The following is a 10589-nucleotide window of genomic DNA, read 5'->3' on the forward strand; positions in this document are numbered from 1 at the left end:
GGCCGCGCGTGGCCCCGCGGCTCGGGTTGGGCGCCCGCCCCTCCCCCTCGGCAACGCGCGGGGCCGCGCTGCTGTTCCGGGTTCCCCGGGACGGAGCTGGATCCTGCTTTTCGCCCAGGCAGGAAGTGAGTTTCGCACGGCAATTCCGGGCGGTGTCACGAGTGAAAAGTTTTTTCCTTCGGTGGAGGAGCTGGTCGGGGCTGGGGAAGTCCTAGCAGAAGTCGGCACCAGGAAGCTCCCCAGCACTCCCGGCCTCCCGTGCTGCCCATCTCGGCTGCGGGAGGCCGCTGTACATCCACCGCAGACTCGGCGGGACCCGGAGTGACTGGGAAGGGAAGGGAATCATGTCAAGCCGAGCCTCGGGACGGCGGCCCTGAACCACTCCGAAAGGTAATTTGTACCCGAAGCGTCGAGCAGCCGTGAAGTTCGTGGGCCGGAAACCCCGGTGCTGTGAGCCTGTTCTCTTCGCCCGAGTTGCCCTCAATTCTTGCCCTGCTGTTGGAGTGGCTGATATGCTAGTAACTAAGTGGAACTGATTTGTGTCCCCTTCTGCCATCTGGATTCTTTCTTTTAAAGAAGGGATTGTCAGAATGCGGTGGGACGAAAAGTTTTCGACCGTCGGAAGAAAGAGTGCCTTTGTTCAGCATAGGGGCCAGACGTGTTAGTGTTCCGGAACGTACACAATGTTATGTACTAAATTGCCGAGTCTCGCAACCTTTGTTTTTGGAAGAAAGTAAGTCGGGCTGCTGCGACTGGTTTGCTCTTACCGAGATGGCTGCCACATTTGTTGATGTTGGTGCCGATTGTTTGGGATTTCGCTTTAATGGTCTATGGAGATGGTTTTGTTCGGAAACTTTTACTTCTTTGGACTTTAGAAACTTCCATTTTTAGTTGATAATCAGGGTGGGTGAGGCACTAGTTGTAGTAATGTGCTCTTTTTAGACACTTAGTACCAGCATTAAGTGCTCATCACTTGGTTGAACCATAGTTCTTTTTCTTGATTGAAAACAAGTATGTTGTTGAAACTGGTGCATTAGGAAGCAAAATGAGGTTGTAAAGATTATGTATAAAGAGCGAGAAGGGCATGGCCACACAAAACAAAACAAAACAAAACCCCAAACACCTGCAGGTAGGTGATTTGTCAGGACTTATGTGTAGTTCAGATTACATAGGAAGAAAAGGGAAATAAAACGCTTAAGATGATTCTCAAGGGGGTCACATTGTCGTAGAAAGCTGTGCTTTTTGCAGTCGTGTGGTCTTCATATTTTTATGTTGGCCCATCTGTTTTTGTTTCAGTCTGCCTAGTGTTAGGTACGGACTGTGCGGGCAGGAATTCTGAAGCATGGCAGACATTCTACCAGTCAGAATTATGAACGCTTCTCATCTAGGTCGACTACATAGATGAAACTAAGTTTTGGTTGCAGCCAACCTAGACTTTTTTTTTCTTCCGCCAATAGTTTTTCGTTGTCTGTTTTTTTAAGTTTAGTATTTTCCCCCCAGTGCTTTTATGATAAAGGCGGGTGACGGATAATGCTGTATTTTTGCATAAATATTAAAGTAAATACGGCATTATAAAGGCATGTATACCTTAGGCTTAAATGGATACTTAATCAAATGCGAAAGTAATTGCCAGAAACCTAAGGAAAGAGAGTTGAGAAACGTAGGTTTTAAAGATCAGGTTCAAATTATTTCACAACTTGTTCTTTGCTGTTTCACCTTTATTGAGTACATTTCAGAAAGAGATTTGAGTGTTTATTATATATCGTTTTGTTGTTAGGGCCTGGTCTCCAGAGTTTTGTTTTCATTTTTATTTATTTTTTATTGGTAGGACTTGTGAACCATCAAGTAATTCCTGTTAAGTTAAACTAGCTTTACCAATGAATTTAAATTCATAACTGGTCCAGTATATGATTTCGGAACATATAATTAGGTGGCAAAAGAGGTTATTCTTGGGCATCTGAAAGAGGGGAACAAAATAAATGACATTGAACTTCAGTTTCCTTTTATGGCTTATACTTGGCCTCAGAGCAACAAAGCCTTAATAGAGCAAGTCTTTTACAGAGCGTTAACACTTTGCAGGATGTTTTCATGTTAGTGAATTTTATATAAGGTATTATAGCACTTGAAAATGACTAACACCCCCCCCCCACACCTTTTAAAAGTTGATTTTTCCTTAAAGAAAGAGTAGTATGTTTAGATTGTGACATTTTAAAAGTGACATGTCCAAAAATTTTTGCTCACCTTTGATTCCTTGTTTTTCTCCCAACAAAGTATTAGTTACTTTGCAGTTCACTGAGTTACATTAGCTTAGCACTACATAGGCTTAATGAATTTTAGGTTTTTAAACTATTGTCAAACTAAATATTTTAAAAGTCTTGTTTAAAATACAACAAAGGTTTGAAAAGATAATCACTTAAAATATCTGTAAGTGCTTTCAAAATTATATAATATTTTCAGGATTATGTGAGGGAGGTTTTTTCCCTAGATTAAATTGGCAAATAAAGCACTTTGAAAATGTTTGCTTATATTACATGAAAGCTTGTTATTAAAAGTAATTATGAGTTTTTAGAGACTCACCTAATTCAAGTATTAGGAAGTCTCCTTGCCATTTAAGACCAAGCTATTGTGAACTTCACATATAGAAAGCTTAGAGAGGTTCAAATATGGAAACAGAATGTTTATTGTGTGCTGTTTCTTGAACGATAATAATAGAGGCATTTTGCATGTATCATGAGATTTGGCTATTTTAAATATTTTTGATATTGAGCTCTTGGTAGTAAACAGTGTCTGCTAAGAAACACTTTAACATTTCAGAAAATTAGCTATTTAGGTGTTTATGTGAAATAATTGCTTATCGATTAAAATGATTTTTAGTTTAAGCTGCTCTTGTAGAACTAGATTATGGCATTACTTATAAAATGTTCGGGACTAAACAATTTTAGTGATGTTGGATAACACTAATTTCCTTCTTTATAATTGCTGCTTATTTAGAATTTAGATTCTCTTTAAATATACCTACTTTGTTGCTTGCAATTTGATTTTGACTCTTACTCATCCATTTCTTTGTTATGTTTTGTTTGTTGTTGAAACACCTGTGATTTTCCTCCCTCACATTATTTTCTCATTCCTAGATATTGTCACTCTTTGTAGACTTCCAGTTTTCAGATTTACATTTTAACTTTCTCCTCTGTGTTTGGTTTCCTAATAAAAAAGTTGTCATTCAACTTTCTCTTTTAATTCCTTTAGTTTTCTATCTTTGTGTCTTCCTTCCTTCCTTCCTCTCTTTCTTTTTCTTTCTCTCCTTCCTTCCTCTTTCTTTTTCTTTCTTTCTCTTTCTTTCTTTCTTTCTCTTTCTTTCTTTCTTTCTTTCTTTCTTTCTTTCTTTCTTTTTTTCTTTCTTTCTTTCTTTCTTTCTTTCTTTCTTGTAGTTAGCTTTATTTGCTTTTCCTATTTTTCCACATTTACCAATTATTTAGTTCTATCTTGCTGTGCCACTTTTCAAACTTCATCAGCCCATGATTATCATTGCCCAAAAGAGTTTGAAACTTGAAACAGAAAAATTTATTTAATTAACCTCATTTAATCCTGCATATCTGTCCCAATTTCATGTACATGGCAATATTTTAATTCAATATTTATTAGTCTGTTATTTTGTTTCTATACTGTTTCCTCCATTTTCTTTAACCAACTTTATTACTTCTGGAATTAATCTTTTCGGATTGTTATATATCCTTTCTTCTTGATCTATAATTGCATTGGAACCCTGTCACACACTATTCTTGTTACTTCAGATTTTGTTCCAGGCACTGCTGGGTGAAGGTCTTAACCATAATTTATAAATAATTGCATGTGAAACAATGGAAAATGATATCTAAAAATTATCTAAAAATAAATACAGTTCTCATTTGGAGGTCATTTATCCACCTGTGAATTTAGGTATATGTTTTAAAAACCCTAGAAAACAAAAAAGTGACATCTATAAAATCAAAATAAGTATAACAACGCCTATGGAGCTTATTCATAGGGACATCCTTATGTAGAGTCCATTGATTTTTGTGCTTAGAGAGCAGTTTCTTGGCTTTTGGTTGTGCTAGAAGGGTTGAGAAAGGCAATCAACAGCATCATGAAGTTATGACTAATGACTATTACAGTGAGGGAATAGGAAAATGGAAAGTACAGATGCTTCTCAGTTATGATGGGTTTACACATGGATAAACTTAAATCATAACTGAATCTAAATCAAGAATGAATTTAAAACACCACACCCACCAAGCACCATGGCTTAGCCTAGACCACCTTCATTATGCTCAGAACATTTATTAATCCTGCAAGACAAAAATTATTTTAATATCAGTACATACATGCATACAATGCCCACTGAGGCCAGAAGAGAGCGTTATTAAATTGGAGTTATGGATGGTTGTTAGTAGCTATGTGGGTGCTGGGAATCAAACCCAGGTTTTCTCCAAGAGTAGCCTGTGCTCTTTACCACTGAGCCATTTCTCTATCCCTACAAATCCTTTTTTTTTTTTTAAAGACAGGTGTTATGTAATTTATTGAATACCTGCTGTATTCAAAAACCTGGCAACCCAGTTCACTGTATTGCTTATTGTCATCATTCTTTTCTGTGGCTCCTGTGAAGTATCATACTTTGGATTACTGGTTGAAGAAGTGGTCAGAAGTATAGTTTCTACTGAATGCATACCACTTTTGCCTATTGAAAACTTAGCTGTAAATCGAGCCATTGATAAAAGGAACCAATTTACTATGGGACAGGGTGCCTAATACATTTCATTTGCAAGTTGAAGGAGTCACTCTGTTATAAGGTATGATTATGAGAAACTGTAACAGCCCCCAAATTATTTGATTTTTTTTTTTGATCTTAGAATCTCAATACTTCTACAAATTATTGAGAATCCTTAAGAGTTTGGGTTTATGTAAGTTACTGATATTGTTCTTTTATTAGGAATTAAAATTTAAAATTTTTCTTAAAATAATTTTCATACAGTTGTAACTTGGTATCTGTGAAGGATTATTCCAATCCCTTCCATGGATGGTCAATTCTCTTATGTAAAATGGCACAGTACTGGCATATAACATAAGCATAGCTGCTTGAAATACTTTAAATTAACTTTAGATTGCTTGTAATACTTAATCCAGTGTTAAGTACTAAGTAAATGGTATACTGTATGTTTAGAAATAATGAGAAGAGCTGGGCATGGTGGTGCACGCCTTTAATCCTAACACTTGGGAGGCAGAGGCAGACAGATCTCTGTGAGTTCAAGGCTAGCCTGGTCTACATACCAAGTTCCAGGCCAGCTGGGACTACAAGGAGACCCTGTCTGAAAAAAAGATTTAGAAAAAAAAAAAAAAAGAAGAAAAATAATGAGAAGAAAGAAAAGTCTATATATGCTCATTACAGATGTAAATTTTCCCCTGAATATTTTCAGCATAGTTGAATCCATGGATGTCGAACCCACAGATATGAAGGGCTGATTGTAATACAGCAAAAAGACTGGTAATTTTGTATTTTTGCAAGTCACTTATATTGTGATTAATGGAAGGGCATTCAAATCTCATCTATCAGTTCCTTCCATCTGTTGTAATATGTTGTTTTGGTTGAAATACGTGAAGAAAATCCACTCTGTATAGATACATGGCTGGAAAAGGAAGGAATGTTTTCAAACACTCTTCAGATACATATGGGTACTCTGATATCTAAAGTTGACAAATGTTTGATAGACCAAAACTTGAGTAGTAGTAGTTTCTTAAAGGTTAGTTGCCATGTTGAATATGAAAAAGGTTTTTATCAGAATTTTCATGTTACTTTAAAAAACCCTTTTGTTTATCTTGTACTTTTGATAAATCTTTTACTGGTTTATCATTTTGTAACATAATGCACTGGTCATTGAGTTATACATGTTTTCATATGTTTTGTGGTAGCAAACAAATAATTTTTAAAAATTTATTGTTATTTTATGTGTATGAGTATTATACCTGCATGTATGTATGTGCACCCATGTAGTGCAGTGCCCTCAGAGGACAAAAGAAGGTATCAGATCCCCTGTAACTGGAATTACAGACAGTTGTTAACTGCCATGTGGCTGCTGGGATTTGAACCTGGGTCTTTGGCAAGAGCAGCCAGTGCTCTTAAACCATTGAGCCATCCCTCCAGCCCACAAAAATCATTTTTTACCTTCTTCACTGCAAATACACTTTTTTTCTTTTTGGTTTTGTGAGACAGTCTGTAGACCTGCCTTGAACCCCCTGTAGTCCAAGCTAAGCCTTGAACTTGTGGCAGTTCTCCTTGTCTTAGTTTTTTCCTGTATTTTGTAATAAAATACCCTGACAAAAGCAACTTAAGGGAGAAAGGTTTTATTTTTGACTATCATGATGGAGAAGTCACAACAAAAGCATGAGGCAGCTGGTCACATTGCATCCACAGCCAGGAAGCAGAGAGTGAGAAATGCCTGTGCTCAGCTTCCTTTTTCCTTTGTATGCATACTTCTGGGTCCCAACACAGGAAATGATGTCACCCACAGTAGGCAGGCCTTTCTACCTCAGCCTAATCAGGGTAGTCACCTACAGATCCCAGATTTCAATAGGTTGACAGTCGAGATTAACCTTTAAACGCCTGCATCAGCCCAGAATGCTGGGGTTACAGGTGTGAGTCACCTTGCCAGAAAAGATTCTTTTATGAGCAAGTGGCATTTAAAAATAAATCTAGGGTAGGCAAGATAGCTCAGAGGGTAAGAGTGATTCCACCAAGCCTGATGATCGGAATTTGATCCTCAGAACCCACCCTGGAAGGAGAGAACTGACTCCCACAAGTTGTTCTCTGACTTCTACTTGTGCTCAGTGGTATGTGGGTGCCCCCCCCCCCCCCCAAAATACATGAGTGGAAAAAAAAAAAAAAACTATTGGGAGTGGTGATGAAAACCTGTAATCCCAGCACTTAGTAGGCTGAAGTAGGAAAATCTCTTGAACTGGAGGCCAGTCTGGGATACAGACTAGATACAAAAAGGAAAAATAGCAAAACAAAACAATAAAATTCCAACAGATCTGGGATAATAGAATAATGCCACATGTTTGAATGTAAAATATCACTATAGTAGAAAAAAGAAAAATGACTTCTTAATGTTATGAAAATAGTTTTGACCTTGAAGATTCCTTGAAGATGTCTCAGGACCAGAGGCAGTGAACTTGTAGAACTTTTGGTCCAAATTTTGAGGACTTAGGCAGATATTGAAACTTATGAAACATTCATTACTTCTTTTAATTTTTTTGGGGGCGGCATGTATTATGGGAGAATCTTAAGGCTTAATCTTTAGCTCACTCCTTGGCTTTTCAATTCTTTATTTTTGGAATAGAATTTCTAAGAACTCTTTTCATAGTATTTGGTTTCTATTTTTTAGCTATACATTGGCCTACATGTTACCTAGAATCTCTGATGTACTAAAGTTATTATTATTATTATTATTTTTTGGTCTTTTTGAGATGGGGTCTCCCTGTAGCCCTAGCTGTCCTGGAACTCACTATGTAGACCAGGCTGGCCTTGAACTCACAGAGATCTGCCTGCCTCTGCCTCCCTAGTGCTGGGATTAAAGGCATGCGCCACCACGCCCGGCCAACGTTATTATTTTAATATTGTCTTCTGTTTCCTACTTGAAATTTGATCTTTGCTTTGCTTGTATATCTGTTTTCTTCAAATACTAGTTTTTTGTTTTTTGTTTTTGTAGTGGCGAAAGTTTTATATTAATGGCCTAGCTTGTACCATATTGGTTGTTTAAGCATATTTTCCCGGCCCAAGTGAATACTTGTTCTTCTTGCTTTGATAATTGCTTAGAAGAGGACTATTTCACTAATGTGTTTCACCTTTAGGATATGTAGAAAGCTTGGCTTCTTGGTACAGGTGTTTCCTGTCCTTCGAGAGAAACCGTCCTGTTTTCATAGCCATGTAGCCTGTCAGCTCTCCCACAGTGCAGAGAGCTGTGCTGGAGCTTTGTCATAGTGTTTATCCATGGTTTTGTTAACTAGCTGACTTGACTGCCCAAGGTACAGTTTTCTCAATCCTTTTTGCTAAGAAAACTCACTACTTTTAGAGATTATATTTTATGCCTATTTACAGCATCTGCCCCTCAGATGTATAGAATAGCTAGCTGTACCCTCTTTTCCTCTGGCTATAAAAGTTTCAAGATTCCCTAGTGGATGCCTGAAACCACAGATAGTACCAAACCCTATAATTTTATGCCCTTTTCTATCTTAACTAAGCTCTTGCTACATACCGTGGTAGTAACATTTTTTTTTTAAGTGATAGGCTTGGCTCTTAGGGCCTGTACCTGCTAGGCAAGTAGTCTACCACTGAGCTGTACTCCCAACCCCAGTTGGCTATAATTTCTGTAGTTTACAGTGGCACAATAAAGCCAGCATGATTTTCTTCCTTTACAATTTCACAGGTGTCTTTTAAAAAAAAATTTTTTTTTTCTCTTGTTGTTTTGTGATAGGGTCTCATGTAGCCCAGGCTAAGTCTGGCCTTGAACTTCTGATCCTCCTGCCTCTTCTTCCCAAGTGCTAGGATTACACTATACCTGGCTAGAGGGTGGAGTCTTAATGTAGATTTTAGTCATCTCAGTGTACAGTATTTTTCTTTCCTTATTGAGAATTTGAACCTTTTTACTTAAAACACATCACTTCTACATATTAGCCTAATTTACTCTTTGGGTCTGTTGAGTGGATTAAGCTTTACATGAACACAGATACTCAAATGTCTATTAAGTAACTGATAGATAGGCAGTATATACAGTGTGGATACACTGGACAAAGGGATAGTGAGATAGTTTGAGCTTTTATTGTACAACTCAGGATGGCACACAACTGAAAAACGAGTTGTTTCTGGAATTTTTTCTTTTTGGTCTTTTCGAGATAGGGTCTCCCTGTAGCCCCACCTGTCCTGGATTCACTATGGAGACCAGGCTGGCCTCGAACTCACAGAGATCCACCTGCCTCTGCCTCCTGAGTGCTGGGATTAAAGGCATGTGCCACCATGCCCGGCTTGTTTCTGGAATGTCTATCAAATAATTTTAGACCATGACTGAACTCATTAACTGAAACTATTAACCATGAAACTGAATTACAGGGACTACTACTGTGTTGCATTTTGATGCCAAACCCCAATCCACTTGGTGTTCTCAGATCACTTTGTAGATAAATTCTTGCGAAAGTTTTTCTTTTGGAAGTTTTTTTTTTTTTGAAGATAAGTGGGTAAGACAGGGTCTCGTGTAGTCTAGACTGGCATCAAACTTAGTGTGTAGCCAAGGATGACCTTGAACTTAGTGATTGATGCAGGAAGATCTCCACCCCCTCAGTACTGTGATTCTAGGCATGGATGTCATTGTATTCCACCCTGCCTGGTTTTATGTGCTATTGGGGATCAAACCCAGATCATGCATGTTAGGCGAACACTCTACCAACTGAATTATGTCCCCAGACCTTGTTTTAGTTTATGAGACAATGACAGATGTAAAAGTTGACAATATTTGTTCTTGAATCTGTTTGACAGTAAGCTGCCCATCTAATACCCCATCATTCAGAAACACTTCCATATTTATTTCCTATAAACAAGGCTATTCTCCTGCATAATGACACCATAACTATCAAAATGTTAACATGAATACTGACTTCCAGCCCTCATCAGTTGTCTTCATGTGTTACATTCAGTTGTCATTGTCCTTGAGTCTAGAACAGTTCTCTCTTTCAAGGCATTGATACTTTAGAAAATGACAAGCCTCATTATTTTGTAGAATACTCCTTAATTTTCACTTGTCCGATATTTTTCGTAATTAGCTCTTGCATTAGATTTCATAATTAGACTGTTATGAGCTCTTCTACAACTTTACCAGAGTCTCACATGATGCATCATCCTTCTCATTGCCTCTCATCAGGTGGCAGGTGATTTCAGCTTGTCCATTACTGAGACTCCATTCAGGTGACAAAGGTTGTAACTCCCAGACTTCTCCTTTTTTCAAGGCATTTTCCCCCTATAATTAATGAGTATCTTGGAGGTAGGTATTTTGAAACGTGAATATTTTTTCTTCATTAGATTGTAAATTATTTCCATCTACTTGAACTCATGGTTTCCTTTTATATCCACAGGGTTACAGTGAATTAATTTTCACTTTTTGGATGCTTTTTTTTTAATGGTTGGTGATTGAACCCAGGGCCTTGAGTATGCTAGGCAAATCCACTGCCACTGAGATACTCCCAGCCCTCAAATTGTTAGTGATTTGGCCAGTGAGAACCTCTTCTCAGCTGGCTTATTTTCTTTTTTAATTAATCAATTAATCTTGAGTACAGCTATGCTTTTCAGATGTTCTAAGCTTACCTGCTACTTTCTTTGATTACTATCTTTTAAAGATTTGCTTATTTCTGTATTTACGTATGTGTATTGTGTTGTGTATGTGCACATGTATGTGCAGGTGCATCAGCTAGAAGAAAGTGTCAGAAGCCTATTCCTTTGAATCAGCTGTCTTTCTCTGAACCCAAGGCTGTGTGTGTGTGTGTGTGTGTGTGTGTGTGTGTGTGTGTGTGTG

At 37.9% G+C, this 10589-nt stretch overlaps 1 protein-coding gene across 8 annotated transcripts in view; it reads left to right on the forward strand.

Annotated features, from left to right (window-relative positions):
* Positions 1–6: 6 nt before the first annotated feature.
* Erbin (erbb2 interacting protein) overlaps positions 7–10589 on the forward strand; it is a 133574-nt gene continuing 122991 nt past the window's right edge. For 7 of the 8 annotated variants that reach the window (XM_008838819.3, XM_029566299.1, XM_008838821.3 and 4 more), the window contains exon 1: positions 7–390. The gene's annotated coding sequence lies outside the window, so the exon portion shown is untranslated. The other variant, XM_008838815.3, reaches the window with a different exon arrangement.

The sequence above is a fragment of the Nannospalax galili genome, unplaced genomic scaffold, assembly GCF_000622305.1.
Source record: "Nannospalax galili isolate Female #2095 unplaced genomic scaffold, S.galili_v1.0 scaffold518, whole genome shotgun sequence".
In the NCBI taxonomy this organism is placed as follows: Eukaryota; Metazoa; Chordata; class Mammalia; order Rodentia; family Spalacidae; genus Nannospalax; species Nannospalax galili.